This window comes from Vulpes lagopus, chromosome 2 (genome assembly GCF_018345385.1).
Source record: "Vulpes lagopus strain Blue_001 chromosome 2, ASM1834538v1, whole genome shotgun sequence".
NCBI lineage: Eukaryota > Metazoa > Chordata > Mammalia > Carnivora > Canidae > Vulpes > Vulpes lagopus.
Window position 1 is genome coordinate 99,224,828 of NC_054825.1, and position 26,671 is coordinate 99,251,498.

The 26,671-nt window shown below is 39.7% G+C and overlaps 1 protein-coding gene and 1 long non-coding RNA gene across 10 annotated transcripts in view; one reads left to right on the forward strand and one right to left on the reverse strand.

Annotated features, from left to right (window-relative positions):
* The window catches only part of ESR1 (estrogen receptor 1), a 382,657-nt gene that overhangs the window by 105,253 nt on the left and 250,733 nt on the right, over window positions 1-26,671 (forward strand). The window lies entirely within an intron of this gene.
* The window catches only part of LOC121484135, a 38,761-nt gene continuing 33,210 nt past the window's right edge, over window positions 21,121-26,671 (reverse strand). For all 4 annotated transcript variants that reach the window (XR_005985949.1, XR_005985951.1, XR_005985952.1 and 1 more), the window contains one exon: window positions 21,121-22,553. This is a non-coding gene — a long non-coding RNA (uncharacterized LOC121484135). The remainder of the gene's footprint in view (window positions 22,554-26,671) is intronic.

The following is a 26,671-nucleotide window of genomic DNA, read 5'->3' on the forward strand; positions in this document are numbered from 1 at the left end:
ATTATAGACATTCACTTAAAGCTAATGAAGCTAACTGAAAAATGTTCAGGATTAGATATTTCCAAATAAGTCCTGGGTAAACCCAGATCAGGTTCTTCTTTTTTGAGAGTTCCCCAAATGTAGTTAGTTCCTAGGGGGAGCAAATGGCCTCTGTGATTTAGTGTTCACACACTCACATCCATCGTCCATGGAGCTCTGGAAGGAAGCTGCAGAGCTGTCTGGTCCCAAAGCCTCCCTGGGCTCCCTGCTCCCACTCCAGCCTGCATCCTCCCCGGGGGTGCTCCTCCCTGTTCCCCGGCGGTGCGCGGAGGGCCTGGCAGCCCGCAGCCGATGCGGGCGTGCTGGGCACTGCTTCTTGGGCAGTGTTCTTGGCAACTGGACTCACTTTTGTCATCGAAAGATTTGAGATTTTTTTTCTGAGACCCTGCAAGTAAAAGACAATTTTCTTTTAATTTCCTGCAACTAAATGATGTTAGAAATAGTAATTTTTACGTTGGCATATTTCCTCTTTCCTCTGCTGAATTTTTTTTCGTGGTAGTCCGTTTTCATATTTTCTTTTCTCTTTGCTTTGTTTTCTAAGGTTCTTTAAACTCCTTTTGGCTTCTTTTCCCCTATCAAGCTTGCTTCCTTCCTTTCTTCCTTTTTTTTTTCTTTTTTCTTGTTTTAGTTGCCCCGTCTACGTATTCCCAGATTTTTTTCCCCCTCCTTTTCCTGGTTTATTTCTTTATTGACCTGTTTCTTCTGTTATTTTATTTTATTTTATTTTATTTTTTTTCTTCTTCTGTTATTTTAATGAAATTTGGAACAGAGTTCAATAGAGTTCCTACCTAGCACGGAAAAGCCAGGGGTGTTAAGTATCACCCAGAATAGCATTAGCTACATTAAAAGTTTTTTCTTTTTCAAATATTTTATTTTTTTATTTATGAGAGACACACACACACACACACAGAGGCAGAGACACAGGCAGAGGGAGAAGCAGGCTCCTGCAGGGAGCTGGATGTGGGACTCGATCCGATCCCAGGACCCTGGGATCACCACCTGAGTCAAAGGCAGACTATTAACCACTGAGTCTCCCAGGCGTCCCTACATTAAAAATTTTAAAAGCATTTTTTCCCTTGTCTCTAAGCTTAAGACAAAACAGAACAGGAAGAAATTTTCACTTAGTGGACTTGCTTTGACAACTCATTCATGGATTCATTCATTTGGCTACCTTGAAATTGTGAAATTGTGTAGCTCATCAGTGGCATAGGTGAAATAGAATGCATTTTTATATTCTGAGCAGTTCACGTATCAGTGTTAGCACACAGTTGCCAGGAATCTCCTTGCATGAATGGGTAGAGTCCTAAGGCCCCAGTCTTCTGAATGTATATTTGGTGAAGTGCGACCTGGACCACTCTCTCCTGTTTCAGGGTTCTAGATCCATGTGGCAGTTGAAGCTGATTGGAACTTCTGATTCTGGCGACAAAAACAAAAAAATTGTTGCTTTTCCAATAGGCATAGGTGGTACATCTGTGATTCATTTTATGTGTATGAGGAGAGTATTTTAAATTGTGCTTTTTTTTTGTTTTTGCTTTTTGCTTTTGTAAGATTTTCACAATACAACATTGTCAGAAACATAATTGATTTTAGGGGTCCATTATGTTAACTGTTACATCTGTTTTTTCTTGGAAGACCATAAAAATGGTTGTATTTATTTCTGCTGGAATATTTCAAGCAATCCAGAGAGAAAGGATGTACATTCTAATTTGAGTACAAGATACAATTTAATTACACTGAGAAGTTATTTTCTTTAGTTATCTGGAAAACTTGTGGGACCTTTGGAACTCTCTTGAATTCTAATCCCTGAGCATTGGTCCAGACAGAGACCATATCTTATTCACTACATTTCTCTCAGCATTAAGCAGTGCATGGCACATGGAAGTCTTGAGCAACTTTTAGCTGAGTGAATGGCCGGTGCCAGGTAGGAAGCACCAATAGTGATTTGCTCAGGTTGCTTTGTGGGAAAATAGCCTGTCAAGAGTGGATCTTTAGATGGGATTGGAGGAATATGGGGAGTTTGTGAATACCCCTCTCTCAGGAATAAAAGTTTCTACTTTTAGAAATCCAACGGGTATTCCACATACAGTTGATTCCCATTATTTGCAGATTCCATCTTTACGAATTTGCCTCCTCACTAAAATTTATTTGTAACCCCCAAATCAGAATTCATGGCACTTTCTGCATCACTCTCAGACATGTGGAGAGTAGTGAAAAATTTGAGTCATCTGACATGCATGTTCCCAGATGAGGTCAAACAAGGTGACTCTCTGCCTTCTTGTGTCAGATCTTCTGTTGTAAACAAGTATCCTGTTCAGGTCTGTGTGGTGCCACGTTTTTTGTTTTTGTTTTTAAATTTTTGTGCTTTTTGCTGGTAACTTTGCTGTTTAAAATGACTCCCAAGCCTAATGCTGAAGTGCTGGCTAATGCTCCTAAGTGCAAGAAGGCTGTGATGTGTCTGATCAAGGCTGTGGAAAGTACGTGTGTTAGATAAACTTTGGGCCTGAGTTATAGTGCTGTTGGCTATGAGTTCAATGTTAATGAATCAATAGTATGTGTGAAATAAGATATCTTTAAACAGAAACACACATGAAATGAGGGTATGTATTGACTAGTTGATGGAGATAGTATGATCAGAAGCTTGTAGGAAATACAGGGCTGTATTTCCCCTTGGAGCAATGGTTTAGTATTCACTGATTTACTATTTATGGGAACTTTAAAGTCATCAAATAATGAGAATTGCTAATATGTAATAGGGTGAGTTAAGTGCAGGTTTGGGAGGCAGGCAGCTTAGGTTTCTGACTTGACTCCTTCCTGGGTATGATCTGTGTGGCTCACTGTGCCTCGGTTTACTCATCTGTAAAATGCCAATCAAATTAGGACCTACATCTTTCAGTAGTTGTGGGGATTAAATGAGTTCATAGATGTCAAACTTTTAAAACATGCCTGGCTCATAGCAAGCCATTATTATTATGGCTCCTGTAGGAGGGAATTGGCAACTCTAGAGTGAAGAAAGTGAATATAAGGGCTCTTTAAGAGTCTGGAATGTTTGTGACTTCCCTATATTTGTTTATTTTGCCTTCAAGGGACCAACTTTAATACCTTATTGTGATTAGAAGTTAAATTTTCCAACCTAAAGGAAGCAGGAAGCTAATTTTTCTGGGAATGCTTAATCTGTGCCAGGTGCTATGCTAGAAAAACAAAACAAAGCAATTGTAATAAACTCCAAGTAAGTAAAAATAAGTAAATCAATAAGAAGAGTGAGGGTTATCAGGTACCGTGGACTGGAGCAGGCCCAGAGAGGGAAATAGTTGAAGTTGAGGAAAGCAATTTATGGAGAGGCTCCGATGGACGATGGACGGAGGAGGGCAGGGAAGGCATTTTTCTGTGATTTGGAAAACAGGAACACGCAGCAGGAAGAGGGACGGAAGCTAACATTCTAGTGTGTCTGCAAAAGTGGATTTTCAATGCTGGCTGCACATTTGAATCAAGAATGACTCCAGAATCACCCAGGTGATTTTGCTGTGTGCCCACTGTGGAGGACTATTTAAACCCGGTCTGCTTGACTTCCAAGTCTCAGTTCATCAGGGCCATGGGTCTCAGAAGCAGAGGTTAAAAGGAGTGCTGAGAAGAAGGATGACTGTAACATTGATTTCTCCTCATCATCCTTCCAAAATAAGATTTGAAGTAGACAGGTGCATTGGATGTTGACTAGATGTCAAGCAGACAAATGGAAGAAGACCATTAGGAAGCACACACACCTATGTGAGTTAGCCTGCATGATGAGGGTTTAGAGGATTGATGGTGATTAAAGCCTTTATGCCCCTCCCCCACCCCCAGCCTGCTCCTCCCCCTCCCCCGACCAGGGTTCTCTTTACCTTATTCTTCTGATAGTTGCCACACACCAGACTCTAGCTTGTTTATTCAACTTTAAGCCCCTAAATATCAGTACAGTTAATTGCACTAAATTTCCAGTTGTGTGTTGGGTAAGTGCCCTGGAGTCTTGGATGTGGAAGGCTTAATTAGAGCTCCCCTCGTGTACTCTTTTTCTGTCATAAAGTATTTGCAGAGTTTTTTCGGCAAATAAAATGTGTGCTATTTAATGCTCCCTCCCCACCACCACGTTTTGCATTTTAGAAGACTCATTTATCCATAAGGGAAGTTGGTGGTATCGAGGCACTCCACCTGGGCACGAAGGTCCAGGATGCAGTTTGGTGAAGTTTTTCCACATTGTTCAGTTCTAATGGCTGCTCATTTCCTCATGTGACTGCCAAGAGTCATCAGCTAAAAGCATATCCTTGAAATCACAGAATGTATATAAATGCAACTCTTTGATTCAGAAGTGAACATAGGTCTCCCCGAGTGCCCCACACGACTTGCAGTATGAATTTTAGCCCCACCCAGTGAGGGACTGTTACCCCAATGGTGTGAGGCTTTCTGGTTCTTTGTTCTTTGTGGTGCTCAGCAGTTGTGCCTGATGAAACCAAAGCCATTTTTCTTTTCTTTCCTTCCTTCTTCTTCTTCTTCTTCTTTTTTTAAAGATTTTATTTTTAAGTAATCTCTACACCCAACATGGGACTAGAACTCATAACCCGGAGATTAAGAGTCACATGCTCTACTGACTGAGCCAGCCAGTATCCCCAACGCCACCCCATCCCCCGCCCCACCTAAGTTGCTTTTTTATAACAAGTCCAGCCTTGTTCTAAGAAGTCTGTGTTTGATGTTGAGGAATGGCTAGCAAAGTTATCAGGTAACTTGGAGAAGTGTTCACAGGTTCTGGCGTTTTTATATTGAAGAGCTGTAATTTCCAGAAATGCGGTATCAGTCATTTACAACATCTTAAAACACACAGACAAGAATTTTCTTCTCAAATGTCTCTCACGTCATTCTCTCTGTTCTGCACACACAGCCAGCTCTCTATTATTGCTGCAATAAGTTCCCTACTGGCTTTTCAGCTTTTAAGCTTTCAAACTCTGATTTTTCAATTTGCTACCCAAAGTATATACTTGATTTGATCTTTCGTCTGCTTAAAACCCTCCAGTGGCTTCTCACTAGTCACAGAACACATGCATATTCCATAGTGTGGCATTCAAAGTCCTTGTAATTTGATTTAGACTAATCTCCTCCTCTCATCCATGAAGCTCCTGTTCAAAGCCATATTTAAGTGGCACTTTCTCACTTCTTCACAGTAATTTCCATTTCTAATGTGTACCTTTCTTTCTTCTTGTCCCATCTCTGTTAGACCAGAAGTCAAGGTTCAGGTCAAATGTCAACCTCTACTAACTGGGTTTTCCACCTGGCATTTTCTCAAATGTTCATGGTGCACATATAGCACCTTTTCTGGGTACTTCTGTTCTGGAAATCACCATAGAATGCCTTTCATTATGGTTGTCGATAAATTTGTCTATGGATTTTATTAATTTTATAGGTTAGAGTAATTTAATAGAATTATTTCTTAGTATATTCACTCACTCTGCAAGTTCTATTAAATGTTGATCATGTACTGACTTCTTTTTTTTGTATATTTTTTTTTATTGGAGTTCAATATGCCAACATATAGCATAACACCCAGTGCTTATCTCATCAATTGCCCCACTCAGTGCCTGTCACCCAGTCACCCTATCCCCCTGCCCACCTCCCTCCACCACTCCTTGTTCGTTTCCCAGAGTTAGGAAGTCTCTCATGTTCTGTCTCCCTTTTGGGGAAATATCACCCAAATTGGTGATATTTGGTGTGATAAAAAATATTATATATATATATATATACATATATATATATTTGTTTTTTTTTTTTTGTTTTTTTTTGAGGAGCAAGAGGAGGAGGAATCATTCTATTCCACAGGCATCAATTTCACTAGGTCTTTGAAATCTTAGACACTTCCTTTCAATTATTTCTAAGCTTTAAGGTGGAAGCCTGAGTAAAAGTGGCTCTGTTTCAGGACAGGTGAAGGTGCTCTGTCCAGCTTGCCTGCAAAATGTGTTGGAAGGCATTTCGACTTGTAGTTTCTGTTGTCTTTTGAAGAGCTGGCTTCTCTAAAGAGGTCAATGGTTCTGGAGTGCTACAACCTGCACAGCAGCAGATGTCACCAATCTGCGGATAGGGAGTCTCTCATGTCCCTGTCTCCCTCCTCCTTTTCTCTCCTTTCCCCTATAATCTCTTTCACTATTTTTTATATTCCCCAAATGAATGAGACCATATGATGTTTGTCCTTCTCCGATGGACTTACTTCACTCAGCATAATACCCTCCAGTTCCATCCACGTCGAAGCAAATGGTGGGTATTTGTCGTTTCTAATGGCTGAGTAATATTCCATTGTATACATAGACCATATCTTCTTTATCCATTCATCTTTCGATGGACACCGCGGCTCCTTCCACAGTTTGGCTATTGTGTACATTGTTGCTATAAACATTGGGGTGCAGGTGTCCCGGCGTTTTACTGCATCTGTATCTTTGGGGTAAATCCCCAGCAGTGCAATTGCTGGGTCGTAGGGCAGGTCTATTTTTAACTCTTTGAGGAACCTCCACGCAGTTTTCCAGAGTGGCTGCACCAGTTCACATTCCCACCAACAGTGCAAGAGGGTTTCCCTGCCTCCACATCCTCTCCAATATTTGTTGCTTCCTGTCTTGTTAATTTTCCCCATTCTCACTGGTGTGAGGTGGCATCTCATTGTGGTTTTGATTTGTATTTCCTTGATGACAAGTGATACGAAGCATTTTCTCACGTGCTTATTGGCTATGTCTGTGTCTTCCTCTGTGAAATTTCTGTTCATGTCTTTTGCCCATTTCATGATTGGATTGTTTGTTTCTTTGCTGTTGAGTTTAGTATGTTCTTTATAGATCTTGGATACTAGCCCTTTATCTGATAGGTCATTTGCAAATATCTTCTCCATTCTGTAGGTTGTCTTTTAGTTTTGTTGACTGTTTCTTTTGCTGTGCAGAAGTTTTTTATCTTGATCAAGTCCCAATAATTCATTTTTGCTTTTGTTTCCCTTGCCTTCATAGATGTATCTTGCAAGAAGTTGCTGTGGCCAAGTTCAAAAAGGGTGTTGCCTGTGTTCTCCTCTAGGATGTTGATGGATTCTTATCTCACATTTAGATCTTTCATCCATTTTGAGTTTATCTTTGTGTATGGTGTAAGAGAATGGTCTAGTTTCTTTCTTCTGTCCAATTTTGGCTGTCCAATTGGCTGTCCAATTTTCCCAGCACCATTTATTGAAGAGACTGTCCTTTCTCCAGTGGATATTCTTTCCTGCTTTGTTGAATATTAGTTGACCATAGAGTTGAGGGCCCATTTCTGGGTTCTCTATTCTGTTCTATTGATCTATGTGTCTGTTTTTGTGCCAATATCACACTGTCTTGATGATCACAGCTTTGTAGTCATGTACTGACTTCTTTGGTAGCTATAGAGATCAGACACCTTATCTCTTGGTCCAGTTGCTGATAGACTAATGAGGAAGATGATAAATGTAGAGACAATAAAAAAATAGTGGTCTAAGAATTTATATGGAGAAGAGACTCCTAGGAAAACTGTGGAGGGGCACTTAACTTGATGGAGGGCTCCCATCTATGAATGCAGAGATCTAAAAGGTTTGATGGAAAGAGGATTTAGCCAGGCAAAGAAGAGCAGGGGGAGGCTGTGAAGAGATGCCAGGTCTTGTTCCCTGATACATTTCTACATTTCTAGCCCAGTTCTTTCGACAGAATAACTGCTCAATAGTTTTTAGAGCCAAACTGTTGAATTAACCAAATAAGGGTAAATTGTTTAGAATCAGAGAAATAACTTTGATAATACCAATTGCTAGTATTTTTTGAGCATAGTGCACCAGAGACCTTGCTGAAAGCCTTAAGTGGAAGATGTTGTTCTATCCGCCTATCAACCATAAGATGCTGGTACAGATACTACTCTCATTTTATGGATAAACCAAGAGTGAGAGAGGGGAGGTGACTTGCCCATGATCACACAGCCAGTGATAATTCAGTAATGGAGGATTAGGGATTCTAAGTGGACAAGTTGGACTTTGCAGCTCAAAAATACTATAGTATGCAGAGAAATTGACCAGATGTCTTCTATCAGTGATCAATTTACTTGACAATTGGTTTGTTAATTCTTTGTAATATTTTTATAGTTAGTTGTGACAATGCTTTTTAATCTTAGATTATGCTCCCAGGCTGCTTCTTTTAGTTTTATGGGAAGTGGCTATTTTTATGATGTCTGCTAAAAGCATGTTTCAAAATTTTTTTCTATTAAGTAGGGGGATGGTTTTCCCTCTTAATGTCAGTAGGAGCCATTGAACAAAATCCTATAGGGAATTCCTGATAGCAACCAAATGCTTTTTTTCTCTGTATGTGAAACTCACCTAAGAGTGTTAAATCTGGACAGAATTACGTTTGTTTGGTCCAGTCCTCTCTTTACATAGAAAAAAAAAATCATGAAATCAGTATTTTGAATCTAGGAAGGACCATAAGCACTATGTATTCTTACCTCCTTATTTTCCAAGCAAAGTGATTAGAATCTAGAGAGGTGAAGTGGGTTCCCCAAAATATCCCAGCTAGTGCAAGCAGAACAGGATGAGAACCATGAAACCTTCAGCCCATGACTTCATACTTTTTTTTTTTTTCATGACTTCATACTTAACACATGGAAGTATGACCAGCCTCTGTTCACTGAGGACATACAGTGCGCATGTCATGGTGCTAGCAGGGAGAGTAGAAGCTCGAGTCAAGTGGGATGAAGAATGCCTGATGCTGACACTACAGAACAGTAATGGTGGTGGAGATGATTGGACCAGCTGTGCCTGTCCGGACAGGCCATCAGTTTAATTGGTATATTGGTCCGAGTGAGAATTTGTAACCTTGGTTTGCCATTTCAATTTCAAGGCTCTAGTAGAAATGTCTTTCCTGTACTTACATTTAGATCATTTCCTTTCAGGTCTAATAACCAAGTCTTATTTACTTTGTGATTAAAGATTTCCTTTCTTGTCTTTCTTTTCTCTGTTTCCAGTGCTTAAAGGTTAGGTAGAAATTACTAGATTTCTCTGTAGATTTACACCAGCTCTTTTCAGATTTCAAAGGCAGCTGGATGCTATTTTTATTTCACAATTACCAGTGTGAAAATGGAACTTGCATTATTTCATAATTGATATTTCACCTTTGTATTGGCAAAATTAAAAAAAAATTCAATGTGTGCTTGACCCAGCAGCCAGGTCAGCATAGAAAAAAATTTCTTTTTGTAACATGGTCCGTGTGTTGAAAAACATGTGTCTTCTTTGAAGCTAATTAGTAAACCCAACATTGGTTATATACTGTTTACTATTAAACTTTTCCCCTTGTAGTTTAATATTGTTCCAGGAAATGAAATGTAAGTTTAATAAGAATGGCAGTTGGTGGAACCATATGTCCTAAGTATAATTCATGTTCCTGAAGAAGGGCCCACGTGGCTGATGGGTTATAACTATACTAACCCAAGATCTTTTGGCACCATTTATTCTGTAGAGATTTATATTGATCAGGATAGGATTTATAATTAAAACTATGCTTTTTTTTCACTTTTAATTCTTTCAGTGTTATGGAACTGTTAATGAATTTTAACAGCTCTTTAGCTGTTTGAAGCCAGTGAAAATATATAAAAAAGGAGTTATTAATCTTGTAATTCACATCACTGTGAAGAGAATCATGGAGAAATTCAATCTGCTTTTAATAACATATTATGGTTTTTATATGTGTGTGAGGAAAATAATTCAAGGTGGTAGGAGCTACTATAGACTCCTTGAGGTGTTCTTTCTTTCTTTCTTTCTTTCTTTCTTTCTTTCTTTCTTTCTTCTTTCTTTCTTTCTTTTTAAAAGATTTTATTTATTCATGAGAGATACAGAGAAAGAGGCAGAGACACAGGCAGAGGGAGAAGCAGATTCCTCACAGGGATCCCAATGTGGGACTTGATCCTGCACCCCGGGATCATGCCCTGAGCCAAAGACTCAGCCACTGAGCAACCCAGGCCTCCCGCCCTTCTTATTTCTTTTCTGTTTTGTGAAGAATTGTAGACCAAAAGTATTTACTTCTGGTTGGGAAACTGCTATCGATATGCTCCCAGCAAAATGATTTCCACCAGGAAGTTGAAAACAAAGCTACCTGCAGTGGTCTTTTGAAAGGCTTTTGCCCTGCGTTCTGTGCTCTGGTGGCTCCTTGTGGGCAAGTGATGCTGTGCACAGAGACGATGATTAGGTCAGTGGCAACTTTTTCTAAGTCAATATTTCTCCTTGGAAAACGATCATTTTAATCTTCTCTGAGTCTAGGCCAAAAATTTCTAATTGGATCTACATGAAGGAGAGTGGCAACAGGGGGACAGAGTGAGAAAGATCAATTAAAGCCACATGCCTCACAGTGCTTTGCTAGATAGTACTTAGCCGTGAATGACCTAAGCTGTGTGAGTCAGAGGGTACATTAGTCTTTTAACCTCCTAGGTAATTTTAGTAAATGGGTGAACATTAATTTAATGTGATATCCCATTGGCTGAAGACATAATACACTACAAATTGCCTCATTTTGTCCAAAACAGACTTTTGTCTCTGGACGAGAAAACCGTGGTTAAGCCCGTTATGATTAACCTTCTCCACTGTCCTGAACTCAACTCTGTAATTTCTGCTGAATTCATGTATCTCTGTTGCCTTCTCTTAAAAGCATCCTATTTGGGATTGCCAAACAAAATATAGGATGCCCAGGTAATTTTCAATTTCAGATAAATAACAACAAATTTTGAGCATGACTATATCCTATGCAATATTACACTGAAAAATTCTTTGTTGTTTATCTGAAATTCAATTTGCTGGGTGTCTTGCATTTTTATTGGTTAAATCTGGCAGGCCTAGCTGTGTTGCCTCACTGTTTACTGTGTTTCATTTTTGAAGCCTGAAGGTTATTTTTTTTATGGCTCCCCCTTCTAGCAAGTACACAGATGCCTGCCTGTCTTTTCCTATCAGGAAAGGAGGCAGACCAGTATGGACTTGCACACTTATTTTTGTCATCATTGTTAATTGTAATTAAGGATGTAGTTTTAGAGTAAACACAGAATAATGTATCTGTTCATTCTGTTACCTGAAAAGATAGGGAAAGATAAGGGTAAATATTACAATGTAATATTACAAGATTACAATTCTGCATGAGGAGAAAATTGAGAAGTCGGATCTGGTTAAAAGAGACCTTGTGGCCAGATCTACTAGTTGGGTAACTCCTGTTGAGTGAGTAATATAGTGAGTGCCACAGAAATAACACTGTTCTTTGTTGTCTTTGGGGGAATTCTCTTGTATTTTGGTAGCATTATCAGATCTCAGAAAATAGTAGTTTAGGAAAATAATTCTCTGAAATGCTTTCTAGAGTGTGAAAGATTAGGAAGACAAAGCAGGAGTCTTATCTAAATAGCATGTTAAACAGAGCTGCATTTCCCCTCCTCCATCTCTTTGGTTTGCAGCATGTTGGGATGGCTTACTTGATAGGAGAGAACTTGAGCTTGGCCATGGTGGCTTGGAAGACTACCATGCTATGTGGGGGCTTGTGGGGATGGTATGTGGCGTGGAGATCTCCAGTGCACAGGGTTCAAGGGGGATTGCAAAAAAATCAAGGCTATGGGGTGAAAAAAGGAGGTGTACTGGAGTCAGTGGGATAAGGAAATTCTCCAATATTCTTCTGAGTATAGGTCAGATAACTGTATGTGTGTAATTTTCTGGGGGGAAAGTCTCTGAAGTCTTTTGAGTGGAGACCACAGGGAATGGAGTGTGAGTGAGAATTTCCAAGTCCTTGGAAATAGTTCTTTTTACTCCCTCCCAACCCAAGGGCTTTGAAGAATTCCCATAGTCCTACTCCAAGATGTATCTGGGAGGTAAGAGTTGGAGCAGTGCTGGATGGGTTTTTCTCCAGGGTTCTCAGCTGCTAAAGAAACTTGTTGCTTTAGAGGATGGCAGCCGAGGCCACTGGTTACCAGCTGAGTGATTTTGTCCCAACTATATGTGAGCCAGGCTTGAGCAGAGAGTTGGAGATGGAAAGGTAGTGAATCAAAGGTTGGTTTGTTCCATTTTTTTTCCTTTTGGCCTCATAGCAAGCTTATGCCTTGCAGAACTATGGCAGAAGAATCAGGAAAAGTATTTCAGAGCTAAATATAAAAAGTTGTAAATCCGACTTCTAAGGGTAATAAAGATATATAATGTTGATTCTTTTCTGACCAAGGCACCAAGTCTTATATGAAGATGGAGTAAGTTGGGGTAGAGATTGGAGATCTGAGTCCTTATCCCCAGAGATTTCAGGTTGCTTCTGACTGTGCTGTCTAGACAAAACCACCAGAGGATACTATCTAGAAACTGGAGGAAGAGCTCCAGGCTGCTGTCCAGAAGTGAGAGGAAATTACAGATGCAGAGCTCCATCATGCCAGCCTGTGCTGGGAAGCCCGAGACCCTACTGTTTCCAAGGAGTAGCAGAGTAGCTGTCTCTCCCCTTCTTCCCCATTTCATAGCATTTATTAATTCTATTTCCAAGATCAGATCATTTACAAAATCACCTGAAATTTATCTCACATAGTATACCTCTACTTATAGCACGTTTTGATTATACAAAGGAACCAAAGCCCTTTAAAAACAAATTCTGCTCAATCCTGGGCAGAGTTTTTGAGCATATCCATTCTAGAGAGTTGCTTTGATCCCAGAACCCCAGCCCTGACTTTCTCGGCTGCGTTGTGGGAGGTCAGTGGTTCCAACTTTGCACGCTGGCCACCGCAGTGGTGAGGCCTCTGCTGACCTGTCTGTAAGCCCTGGGTTCAGTCTTTAAGAATGTCATGAGGTTCTAAGGAGGGTGCAGGATGGCTGCAGGCCCAGGGGTACATCACTTTTATCAGGTGGTTGATGGTGGAGGCTGGCTGCTTGGTGGAGTTCAGGGTCAGCTCAGGGATCTGTTGGGTGTTCTGGTTACTTCATTCTCAGGCGGTAGAAAACTTGGCTCTATGTACTTTGCTGACTCCCTGGGTACCGCACTGGACCATTGAAGTCACTGTTTGGCCTTTGGTTTAAAGAGATCAGTGCAACCTGCTTACCTGCTCTGGCCTCACCATGATGTTGCAAAACCACCTAACTTCACTTGGATGGCTGACCCAGTTTACTCACTCATGCGTTTGTTCGTTGGTTCATTCAATAAATATTTATTGACTGTCTACTGTATGTCAGGCACTATTCTAGGCACTGAGAATAGACGAGCGGACAAATCAGACAAATCAGTAAAGGTTCCATTGTGAAGGTGACATTTAAGCAAAGATTTGAAATAGGGAAGGGAATGGTACCATGAGGATATCCCAGAGAAAAGCATTTCAGCCTGAGCTCATGGCAGTGAAAAGCCCTTGAGGCAGGAGCATACCTGGTGTGTATAAAACAGAGGGGCCAGGATGACTGGAGTAAGAAGTTGGAGGTAAATAAGAGGAGGCTGGGGCAGCCCTGGTGGCTCAGCGGTTTAGCGCCGCCTGCAGCCCGGGGTGTGATCCTGGAGACCCTGGATCCGGTCCCACATCGGGCTCCCTGTGTGAAGCCTGCTTCTCCCTCTGCCTGTGTCTCTGCCTCTCTCTCTCTCCTCTCTGTGTATTCTCATGAATAAATAAATGAAATCTTTAAAAAAAAAATAAGAGGAGGCTGGGTAAGACTCCTGTGAGTAAGTGAATGAGGCCCCTGTAGGTCATTGTCGGTCATTTAAAACTCTGAATGAGCTGGAGGTCCAGTAGAGGGTTTCAAAAGAGGAATAACATCTGACTTTTTATTTTTAAATAAATAAAATAAATAAATAAACTTTATCTGCGAGTTTGCAAACCTTTTTACCGAGATGGAATAATATAGTGATTCTTCATGTGCTCAGTTCCCAGCTTTCTCAATTATATTTATTTGTAAATATTTCTGTATACCTTTTCAAAGGATGATGACTTTAAAGAAAACCACACAATCACACTAATTAACTTTTAAAAACTAATATTATTTCTTTAAATGTCAAGAATTTGAATTGTTAGGTACTTTGAAGGTAGAGAAGATGGTGTTTTCTGGTAGTTTGCAGGTAGCATGTGAAAGAGGAGTCAAAGATTGGATAGTAATTAAAACCCTCTTCACTGTTATACATTTATTGGAAGACTACTGTATACATATTTCAAAATAAGTTTTAAAGATTCACATCAGCATCTGGCTTTAGGATTTTTAGTGGTTTGGGTTTTTTTTGTAAAAAAAAAATTGTAAAAAAAAAAAAATTGTAAAAAAAATTGTCTAGTATCATCAATTACTCTGCTTCAGAAAATAATAATTCTATTTTCAAATGGGGCAAAGTGAGAGTTACTTACATCTTGAGTAACTTGTTCTAAAGTCCCTTATATAGTGACTTAGAAAATTCTGAAGAACTGGAAGTGACTTATCCAAACTTGCAATTTCTTTTGCTCTATTATCTCTTCTTGTCTATGAGAAATTTGGGCAGGCGATTGGACACATTTCAGGACTGATTTCCTAACCTCTTAAGGTATTTCTAGTTATTTTAAGGATACCATGAAAATAGTTCCATATAATTCACTGAAATGAGTTCAATGTAAATACATTCAAAACATTGATTGGCTGCCTCCTATATATCAGATGCTGCTCACAAGGTTTCCATAGTCTAACAGGCAGACAACCTGTGTAACCGTTTATTGCAATGTAGTATGAAAGAGCGTTGAGAAGATGTGGGCACATGTATAGAGGTAGCAGAGTGGAGAAGGTGAGTCTGAATGCTAGGATTTCTCTAGGCTCATGGGGCTGGGCAAGGGTTTTCTTGGTAGGAAACAATATAAGCAAAGGCATGAGGAGAGAAAAGGTATGTCAGGTCAGGAAATAATTGGCTCATAATTGGTTGCTGGAAGATGGGCAAAGTAGCAGCAGGAGATGAATCTAGAGGAGTCTGAGGTGTCCCAGAGGATACTAGGTACTTTCACTGTAAGCATCTTTGCTGCCAGTATCTTTGCTGCAAATTTTTTCAGTGCATAATTGGCTGTAAAGCAGTTTTGCCAGAAAAGGAAAAAAAAAAAGATTGATAGTTTGGTTTGTTTGTCAGTTTGGTTGATCAAACTGCTTGACAGTTTGGTTTCCTTTCTCTATTGACACAGTGCTCCCATTTTTTATTACATAAATCTTAACCCTCAAAATGCTCTATATAGTAACACAGAGTTTTGAATACACATTTCCCATAGAATTTTGGAGTATCTTATCAACAAACATGTGACATATGCCAAGAATAAATATCAATGTAAAAGGCTTTTGCAATGCAACACAAAGCTTATTTACGAATATGCTTCTTGTATTGGGAAACTGATGTGTCTTTTAATGGAGGGGGAAATTTTAGCAAAAAAAGAAAAAAGCATGCATGCTTGCCTGGGCACTCTGGTGGTTCAGTTGGTTAAACATCTGTCTTTGGCTCAGGTCATGATCTCCAGGTCCTGGGATTGAACCCTGAGTTGGGCTCCCTGCTCATCAGGGGGGTCTGCTTCTCTCTCTCCCTCTGCCCCCTCCCCTGCTAATGCCCTCTCCCTCTCTCTCCCTCAAATAAATAAATAAATAAAAATTTTTAATAATAAAAAGAAAAAGTGTAATGAGATGAGTCAACCAGCAAAAAAAAAAAAAAAAAAACACACATACACACACACACAAAAACAAAACACTTCAAACAACTTTGAAGACAAATGCATAGGTGCAATCCACAAAACAAAATCAATTACTTGCACAGTATTGGCATAAATCTCCACTATACATTTTGAGTGTATCCAAATATTTTGTATTTACAATAAAGTCTTTTTAATTTTGTTACTTGTTTTCATGTTTCATTATGTTCTTTTTAATGAATGTTGCTCTTCTGATTTTTGTGATTCTTTTACCACAAAATTGCCTTATGCGTGATTAGTTATTTGGTGAAAAGACTTGCAGCGAAGATGTTTCTGATGAAGACACATGAAGGTTCCAGAGATCACTTTGCAGATGTTAACCTTAGTCAAAGAGGTAATTATAGCCAAGTCAGAACTCCAAAACTCTCTGAAACGTAATGGAATCGCTGTCCCCCAAAAAGCAGATCATGCACACTAACCCAATCTTTCATCCTGAGATTTATATGGTGTGTGGCTCTGTGTGTCCCATGTGAGTTCCTGCATCTGCATCTGTGGGCATCAGCACATCACAGAGCGATTTACTGTGTCTTCTTAGAAATTAGCAAAAGAATGGGCTGGTCTTTGAGCTTGCTTCCTGTTGAGTGGCTTGGAAAATCAAAGAGTAACCCTGAAGATTCAATTTTAACTTCCACATCTAAGAGAGCCATTGGTACCTACACTAAAGTGTTACAGTTCTGGTCACTGATTAAGTTTAAGGATTTGAAGAAGTTGTTCTGTGCAACAGAATCTCTGTTCATTTTAAACTGTATCCAAATTGTCTCTTATTCTAGAATCATCCATTTGCTTTGGAACTCTTTCCAGCCATGCATGCTTGCCTGGGCAGAAAGACACCGTATATGAATTCTACTTACTTTGTCTTTGATACCTCAGCTTTATTTTCTTCTATCAGGCTCCCACTTCAATCATTGCTGGTAGAGTTCAGTGAACTAAGAAAATGTCAAATATACAGAAGTATTTTCTCCTTTTCCTCTGTCTCTCCATTTCTTATGTACTTTCCTGCTAGTTTTTTTTCTTCTTCTGTGGTTTCTCATGTCACATATCAGAGAAGCAACTTTTTTGTGGACACATCATGTTAGCAGTTAGAAACACAGTGGCCATCCCTGACAGCTCCCTCTGATGGAATGGGTGTTTGTCATCTTTAATCAGTCAGGGTTGTGGGAGGGAGTGCTGAGCACGCTGAAATGCAGTGCTACCACCTTTCCCCAATTCATCTGTACACCTTTTATTACTCTTGGGAAAGAGTTTTGAAAAATGGGCTCTGCATTCATGAGATCCATTGAAGAAATTCTCGCTGGCCACAGATGTATCATTGGCCAGAGCCATGGGACAGAATCATGGTCATACAGTCAGAGCTGGAAAGGAATTTAGAAAACATGATTGGGGTTTCTTATTTTCCAGAGAAGCAGCTGAGACCAGAGAGGTTTTCTGACTTTCTTAAGCCATGCAGTTGTTATTGGCAGCCATTTATCTAGAACCCAGGGATTCTGACCCAGTCTAGATCTTTTCACCATAGTACCCTGCCTCTTGTTAAAAAACAAAATTCAACTGAGTAGATTTGAAGATTTAATTGGCTTTATGAAATGATTCACGAATCAGTGAGTATCTCATCTAGCAAGGAGAGGGGCACTCTGAGGGATTGTACAAAATAGAAGGTTTCTATAGGAAGGAGGGTGGGGCAAGGGAGTTAGAAGCAAAAGAAAAGAAAGGATTATTCCAGACAAGATCTTCTCTTGGGGTTGCAGGGGGTCTTACTATGCAGATTACTTCATCTTCCTTTGGGGCATTGAGAAGGCACAGGTGACAGATTACCTAATTGGTGCTTCTCAGGTAATTAATTCCTGGTTGATAGTTTAAGACCTACATTTTGGGGGAGGTTGAAACTGCAATTAGGTTAGGTATCGAGCCCTGGTTTACTGACTTGAAGCTTTCACCTAAGTGATGCCATCTTGGACCTGTGGTTTTCTTTTCAACAGTCCCTTATTTTATTATGAAGTTTATTATGTTTGTCGCAATGTGATCTTTAATCCCAAATAATTTTTGTTAGTAAAAATTTCCATTTGCAGTTCTGGACATGTTTGTGTAGACTTTTTATGTGATGACATATTGTTTCTATCTCTTGGAGAGGATCATAAACAGAATGATTTATGGATCACACTCAAAAGCTGACCAGAGGCCAGTGTTAGAACAGGACTGTATTTGATATTTGGAGTTCTGTGCCTGGAGGGCCTTTTCCCAGAGGTCCATGTCTTCCTCTTTGAATTGTCTGCTTTCCCAAGGCAGAGGGACATTTTCTTCTCTTCCCTTTCCTTCCTGCTCCTCCTCTCTCCTCCCCTCCTTTTGTAGCTGTCCTTTGTCCTAGTATACTCCTTAGCTGGCAGTAAGTACATGTTTATGCAATGCTGCTGAATGAATGAATGAATGAATTTCTTAGTATTTCTGCATATGAGTAGATTATCATTTTCCTAATATATGTCATATTTTGTGTGGATATGAGGCTGGAAATCAGACTCGTTTTAAGAAGGTGCGGTGTCAAACCACAGCTCTCTCTTGACTTAGCTCTTTTGTGTCATCCATATGCCTTGTTTCTTGCATCTCACTTTGGGCTTCTTGTCCTCACCGTTCATTAGCACTTGCAACAGGTTGGTGTGAATAGAGAAAGGAGAGGTGAGGAAACTCAAATCAGGTCATTTAGTTACACATTAGTAACTGAGAACAGATAAAAAGATATTGCCTAAATGGGATTTTTAAGGAACTTTATGCCAGGCTATTCTTATTTCCCATTAGTGTGGAAAATCAGCACTTGCTTGTATTTTGGGGTGAAGATATTTTTCTTAAGTGAGTGGGAAAACCTCTTGACATTTTATGGAGAGCCTTACATTTTGAATGGTGAATCCTAATGTTCTTTGTGCAGAAAGAATTTTCAGAACTCTTATATATGAACATTAATAACACATCACTTTTCATTTATTTATGAGTTAAAGTAGATATTTTCTGTAATCATATCTTAAGGAAATATTCAAACTTTCATCTGGCTATTCTCATGTATGACTGTTAGCTCCATTAAAGCCATGGAACTCAACAGAGTTCTTAACCTTTGTACTAGAAATTAGAGGAGTACTTTTTCCCAAAAAAGTATTATTGGCTGGGTAATAAATAATTGTGGGCAATTTCAAATGGGCTTATTATTTATGAGATTAGGGATAATATCTGAGGTAATGACTTTTTCCCAGAGCATGTAACATACTCTCCCTCTGGCTTTTGTTGCCTTTGGGTGGAGTTCCCAAGGATTCCATTCTCTGTTGTGAGTTGGGGCTCTGGGATCAGATTGCCTGATTCCTTGACTTCACTGTTGCTTGATTTTATCACTTTAGTGACCTCCTTTTCCCTCTCTACCTTGCTTACCTCATTTCTAAAACAACTGCAGTTATAATAGTACTGCTTGGGATAGATAGTTTGAGGGTTAAGGGGATGGTTTACACATAAGGCACTTAACAATAGTGCCTGACACAACCATCATTGTCCTGTGAAACTTTGCTTGCCTGCCCTTCCAGCTCCCCTTATCTTGTTAGGCCAGGAGTCATTGTTGGTTTTCCAGAAATCCAGGGCGTGGTTCAAACTTTGGGCAGAGTTTTGAACCAGCAGCTGTAACTCTCTCTCTTGCTCATTTGGTGGAGCTGCTTTCAATGGTATGTATTGCCAGTCATTATTTGGAAGGAGTTTTCTTTTCCATCTCTTAGGGAAGAATATTATCTGCCTCTGTTTGTTAACTAGAAGACACATAATCAATATAAACAAAAATTACACTCATTAAATGGATAATATGAGGCAAGGATAGATGAAGTTTTCAGATGAGCATTGTCAAGGATCTAAAGTCTTAGACCTATTTTTGTCATCCAGAGGATAATTTTTAGCTTGCTTAAAATACCTAAGATTGCTTTAAAAACTTGCCCAGAAAAGACCTATGATATGACTTAATGGGTTACTCAAACCTGACCCAGAACTCAGTTAATTGGAGCTTTTCTAAAAATGAGGTTCAGAATATTTCTTTGCTAGACACTACCATTTTAGATCAATTTGTCCATTTAAAAAATATCTATTTATTGCCATGGAAAATAAATAGAGATTATATTAAAATTCAAACACAAACCTTCACAGAGAGAGGAGATACACACAGGTAAGTTCTGGTCATAAGTACAAACCACCACTAACTTATGCCCATTCATGTTTACATTTAAGGCAGAGAGAAATACAAGGAACTCACAAACAGATTGATATGGATGTTGATACACACACAGGCATTAATAATTGGCTTCTCATTATCTGGATACATCATTCTACTATTGCAACAGATTCAACTATGCCTCTTGCAAAGTTGTTCTTAATTCTTTGCTGATTAATTTATCCAGTAGGGTTTTATTAGATATTTCTTTGTGCAAAGTACTGTACCAGGTTTTTTGGTGATGATAAAAAATATTAAAATATAGTTTCCATAATCTTGAAAATCTTACAGCCTAGTTGAGAAGGCAAGACACATAGTATGGAACATATAATTTTACTTATTCCCTGATGACTATCAAATTCATACTATTTGCCTGTACTTTGCTGGAAACTAGAAAGCAAAAGTGACGGTAATAGGATCTCTTTCCTGGAGATACACAGTGACAATGATGGCTAGCTCAAAATAGTTATGTATGTGATATTCTAGGAACACATGTTGATTCTGTTGAGAAATTCAATGGCTACTACCTGAGTGGGCATTTTCACTCAGGAGATTTTTCCTTTTGGCAAAGATAGGAAGCAGTGTGGGCATAGGTCCAGAGATGTACTAGGTTGGTCAGAGAAGGGCAACACATAAAATTAACCATTACAGGGAAGGGTAGGGCTGGAGCTGGAACAGTGGCCAGGTCACATTGGCTGTGCTATGGAGTCTGCATTTCTTCTGTTGATTGGGAATTCTTAGTCCGAAGTCTTCTGGAGGGACCATTCATGGACTTCAGAGGCTAATGAATACCCTAAGATTTTTAAGCAAAATCTGTGTTTCTGTAAATAAGGGTATTTTCCTGTGGTCCACCATCTAAAGAAGATGAGGAAGCCTTTCCAAGATATTGAGGAGACATGAAGGGTTTCAAATAGCGGTCCATTTTACAAATAGAGGCATCACTCCTATTGTAGTATGGAGGACAGGTTTGTGATATGGGAGTGTGCAGGCGTGGAGCTGGGAAGGCTTTCACTGTGTCCATAATTCATTCAGATGGCAAATACTGACAAATCACTTTACTGTGTGTCTGGCTGCTGAGCATGAGCTGGGTGACTATGATAAGAAAGGTAGTCACAGTCCCTGCTTGGTGAAAGTTATGGTGCGTGGGTAAGATAATTAAACAGAGGACAACAAAATGATAGTTCATAGCATCAACATTTATTTATGCATCATGATTTCTATACTAAGCTCTCTTCAAGGTGCTGGGGAATTAAGCTTCCATTTCAGTGGGCAAGACACATAATAAAATAAATTAAAATTTGGTTTGATGTCAGGTAGTGATAAGTGCTATAAAGGAATAAACTAGAAGAGGTTGGAAGTAATAGAAAAACTCCTTTAGCAAGGTAGAAAGAAATACCTTGAAAAGAAATAGCAAGGTATTTCTCTCTATCAAGAAATGGCACTTGAGGGATCCCTGGGTGGTGCAGCATTTTGGCGCCTGCCTTTGGCCCAGGGCGCAATCCTGGAGACCTGGGATCAAATCCCACGTCGGGCTCCCGGTGCATGGAGCCTGCTTCTCCCTCTGCCTATGTCTCTGCCTCTCTTTCTCTCTCTCCCTGTGTGACTATCATAAATAAATAAAAATTAAAAAAAAAAAAAGAAATGGCACTTGATAAGGAGAGGAACTGTATGGAGGTGGGAGCCTGTCAAGGAGAAGGGCTTGGAGACATGGCGGTGTTTGGCGTTTGTGGGGCAGCTGCGACTGGCTCAGTGCTTGGAACTTGGGAACCAAGGAAGAAAACATGAGGAGTCTTTGGAATGACAGGCAGGACACTGATCATGCTGGGTTTTTTGAATTTTATTCTTGATGTAGTAGGAAGCTGCCAAGGGTTTTAAACAGAGAGGTGTGACTCTGACTCTGTGTGTGTGTGTGTTTATATGTGTGTGTGTGTGTTTAATATACCACCAAGCAATTAACTCTATTGCGACACTATCTACTTGGAGATAGCATCAGACTCTACAGTCTCAGCCCTATGAGACTGCTCCTACTTCAGATGCAAATCACAAGCCCAGGTTTTTACCTGTGCTTCTGACTAACTATAAATGAGCTATAAATCAGAGGTTCCAATGAACCCCTTGTTGGGTTTGATTAATTTGCTAGGGTTGCTCATGGAACTCAGAGAGAAACATTTTGCTTACAAGATCACCAGTTCATTATAAAAGGATCTAAGTCAGGAATGGCCAGGTGGAAGAGGTGCTTAGGGTAAGGCATGGGAAAGGTGTGAAGCTTCTGTGTCCTCTCCAGGTACACACTTCCCCAGCAACTCCACATGTTCACCAACCTGGAAGCTCTCTGAACCTTATCCTTTTGGGTTTTTATGGAGGCTTCATTACATAAGGGTGATTAATTAAATTGTTGGCCAGTGGTGATTGATTCAGCCCTCAGGGCCTCTCCCCTGAAGGTGAGAGATGGCATGACAGGAGATTGAAAGTTTTAACCCTCTGGTTGAGATGATTTCTCTGGCACCAGCCCTCATCCTTAGGTGAAGTCCAAAAGTCATCTCATTGACATATAAGAGACACCTTTGTTGCTCTCATCACTTCGGAAATTCCAAGGGTTTTAGAAGCTCTGTGCAAGAAGTGGGACAAAGACCAAATATATATTTATTAGCATTTACGGTATTACAAGGAAAAAAAGACAGCTACTCCACTAGGGAGAGTCTAGGGTGGGTGTAATCTAGCTGCTGGAGGTCAGCAAAGCTCCCTGGAGAAAATTAAGTTCAAGCTGTTTCCAGAGATTGGGAAGCAGGGTGAACAGTTCTTCAGGGGCTGGGCAGAAGGAACAGCATACTTAAATGCCTTGGTTGGATCCTAGAATAAGGCCAAAATAAGAATGTAGGAATATAAGCAGGCTTTCTGGGAAAGATACTGAGCTCAGGTTTGTGCATATTAAATTTCAAGTTTCTTTGGGTCATACAAGAGGAGCTACAGAGTGGGTAATTCAAATCTACACCTACAAAATGGGTTTTTGAAGTCCAGGAGAGCGATATGGGATGGCATTTGTGTGTGGCCACACACATGGCAAGATTTCCACAAAGAAAATGTCAGCTAAGGATGACAGAGGGCTGAGGGCAGAACCCTGAGGAACACTGCCATTTAGGAGCCTGGTAGAAGAAGAAAATACTGCAAAGGAAATAGGAGTGGTTGCCAGAGAGATGATAAGCCAATGTCTAACTAGGTGTTAGGAGAAGTGGTGAAGGCTTGAAGTGCTGTAGGAGTTCAAAGTTGAACCAGCATGAGTTGGAATACTTAGGATAATAATATGGAAGACGGGGAACTAAAGCTTGCATTTCTATGAGAGTTGAAATGTGATGGCTGATGGGAAACAGACTGTGGAGAATGTTGTGTGAGCAATTTCTCAAAGATGGAGTTGATAAAATTTTGCTCAGGGAGCTGTAGAGAGAACTGGTTGGATCAGGGAATTCAAGAATTTGAGCTTAATTCTATATGTCAATGATTTTTAAATTTTATTTTTCTGGTTTATTACTCTGCTAGAATTATAGGCACAAGTTTGAGAGTTTATTTATGTATGTTTTCTAGAAAAGATAGTTTCAGAGTCTTTGTTATATTATTAAACAGATCCCTGTTCCCCCAGAAAGGTAATACACTCAGATATATGTAATGAGAAGTTTTTGAAAGATGAAAGTTGTATTTTGTGACCATTCTTTTGACAGACTGTCTGGGGCAGACAGACTGAGTTTGAAGACTTGTGGGAGGCTGAAGACTACTTTTAGTAATTCAGTTATAGGGTTATTTATGTCTTAGGAAAGAATGATGAAAATAAGGAATACAAAGGAAGATAGGCATAGTGTTTTGAAGAAATAACTGATATTTGGTCAGAGATTAGATGGAAGAGGTATATTTAGCTAATGTTTATTAAGGAATTAATTGATGTGTGTCACTTAAAATTGGGAGGAGATGAGACTTGATCTCTGCCTTCATGGAATTTACTATTTTTTAGGGGGAACATATATTTGTCAATAATCACTCAAACATAGGACTGGAAATTGTGGTAAGTGCCATCAAGAAAAAGTGTAAGACACTTTGGGTGCACATAACTTTGGGGATTTGATTTGGGGATTAACCTTATGAGGTTATCCCACTAAAAATTAACCCACATCTCTAAGGAATGGGCATCTGTTTGTTCTTTAAATTTAGCTTTGCAAGAACATTTCTTCTAGAAACAAAAGCTTTAAAAGTTTTTTTAAAATGCTTGACTCAGCAGGTGAACAATGCCTTTGGATTGGCTGGTGCCATGATTTATGGTTAGAAAACCATCAGTATTTGATTACGCTGAGCTTCAAATTCTTCCTTTAATTAATGAAAATATTCTTGATAAATGCACTTTATTATGCTATGTAATGACTTGGTCTATGAGAGTCCCCTCTCTGGACTCAATAAGAATGCTTTCAGACTTCTCTCTTAATCACATTGAATATGATTGGATGTGATTGATATAGCAGTGTGGCATCCATTGGGGAATGTTTAATAGTCAATGGATGTAATGAAAGGGAACTAAATCTAGTCAGTTGAGTTTCCAGCTTTCATAGGTGCAGTGTTGTTGTCTCTTATTATCTGATCTCTCATGTTCCTGCCTTTCTTTTCTCTGCCATCACTTAGTTCCTTAGCACTTGTGTGCCTCAGAGCTGCAGTGTGTTCAGTCGCTCTCAGAACATCCTTCCATTTTTCACTTAAGCTTCTGCCTTACTTCTTTTTAGAGAATCTTTAAACATACCTGTAAGGCTGACGAACATGTAACTTGGTAAACTAGCAAACTTCTTATCTGAGTCTTGTGCCCAAGATGACAAACCATAGAGGTTTGATGACAATTCAGTGAGAAAGGGATAGAATTACAAAGAGAGAAATATTTTAGCAATTTGGCTAAGGAATTAGTTAAACCTTCACCTAGAGGAAAGAGATAAGGGCTTGGTTAGGGTTTCTGAAGTCTTTTATCAGGAAGGCAGACCTGATGACATCTAGATCATGAAAGTGAGAGTAGTTAATTTTATTTCTGTGAAAATAAAGAGAAGCCAAAGGACCTCTGAGGTTGACTGAGAAGAAGAAAGATTGCACTAAACATGGATTAACTTATCCTCCCAAAGAAGCATGAAGCCAAAGTGCCATGTCTTTGACAGATGCAGCTGGGCAAGGCTGGGGATTGGGAAGCAGGAAGAGATGAGCCTGAGACCTCTAATGAGGCTCATTCCTGGGGGCTGATCTAACCGCAGGTTGGTGCCTGGCCTACTCTTGTGGCTTGGTCTGAGTCCAGGCACGGACACCTCCCACTCTGCTCCTTTCCACTGCAGATGAGGCCAAGTGAGTCTGCATTCTGGGGACACAGATCTCTGTCTGGAGGTAGTTGTACCAAATTACCTTGGCCTAGTGGATATTCCAGAACACCTGAACATATTTCAAGGTGCCACAGTATTTTGCAGCCCACGAGAAGATCTCACTTGTCTTTTAGGTTGATCTGGATTATATTTTTATGACATCCCTATTTAGGAGCATTCACAGAGCAGGGCTGGGCCAGAATGATAATTGACAATGTTACATGTATGATTTTTCAAGTTGGATAAAAAAGTTCCTTTATAGAGAGGAAATATGGCCTGTGAAATTTCCTCTCTTCTTTTTTGGAGGCCTTCTGGTTTTATGCCCTGTGTCTGCAGTGGATTTTCAGTATTCCAGGGACATCTCAAAGATAAAGTGTAGATGAAAGCCATTTTGCTGCCAGCATGCCTGTCTGCTAGATCTGGGGAAAATGAGCTTTTGCTATTACACATTTTCTACCAGTACTTTTTTTTTTAAGATTTTTTTGTTTGTTTGTTTATTCATCACACACACACACACACACACACACACACACACAGAAGGAGACACAGGCAGAGGGAGAAGCAGGCTCCCTGCATGGAGCCTGATGTGGGACTCGATCCTGGGACTCCAGGATCACATCCTCGGCTGAAAGCAGTGCTAAACCACTGAGCCACCCGGGCTGCCCTTCTACCAGTACTTTTAAAAACAATATTTGCATATTCCATTTAGATTGTAAAAATTATTACTATGTTGATTCAGTCATTGATGAATTCATTTGATATCAATATTTATTGAGTCTCTATTTTGGATGAGGCACTATGCTATAAACAGTTGGGGTTCCAAAGATGAATAAGAGACCAGCAACTTAGTAGCTCTGGAAACACATGAATATACAAGTGAAGGAGTAAGAATATAACAAGCAGTGGAAGAGAAATAAAGAAAAACAGGTTACTGAGTTCAGAACAGGAATAAATTATTACCAGTGTTGGGATTAGAAGAGGCTGGTAGTAGAGGTGATCTTAAGATCCAGTGATTATCTCAAACCCATCAGGATGGCTACTATTAACAAAACTATACAAAACAGAAAAAAATATTGGAAAGGATGCAGAGAAATTGGAACCCTTGTGCATTGTTGGTGGGAATGCAAAATAGTGCAGTCACTATGGAAAACAATCTGGCAGTTCTTCACAAAATTAACAGTAGAATTACTATATGATCCAGCAATCCAGCTTCTGGGTATACATGCAAATGAATTTAAATCAAGCTGTTGCAGAAGTATTTGAACATCCATGTTCATGGCAGTATTATTCAAAATATGGAAGCAGCCCAAATGTCCATTGCCCAATGGTGGCTGAACAGATAAACAAAATATGGTAT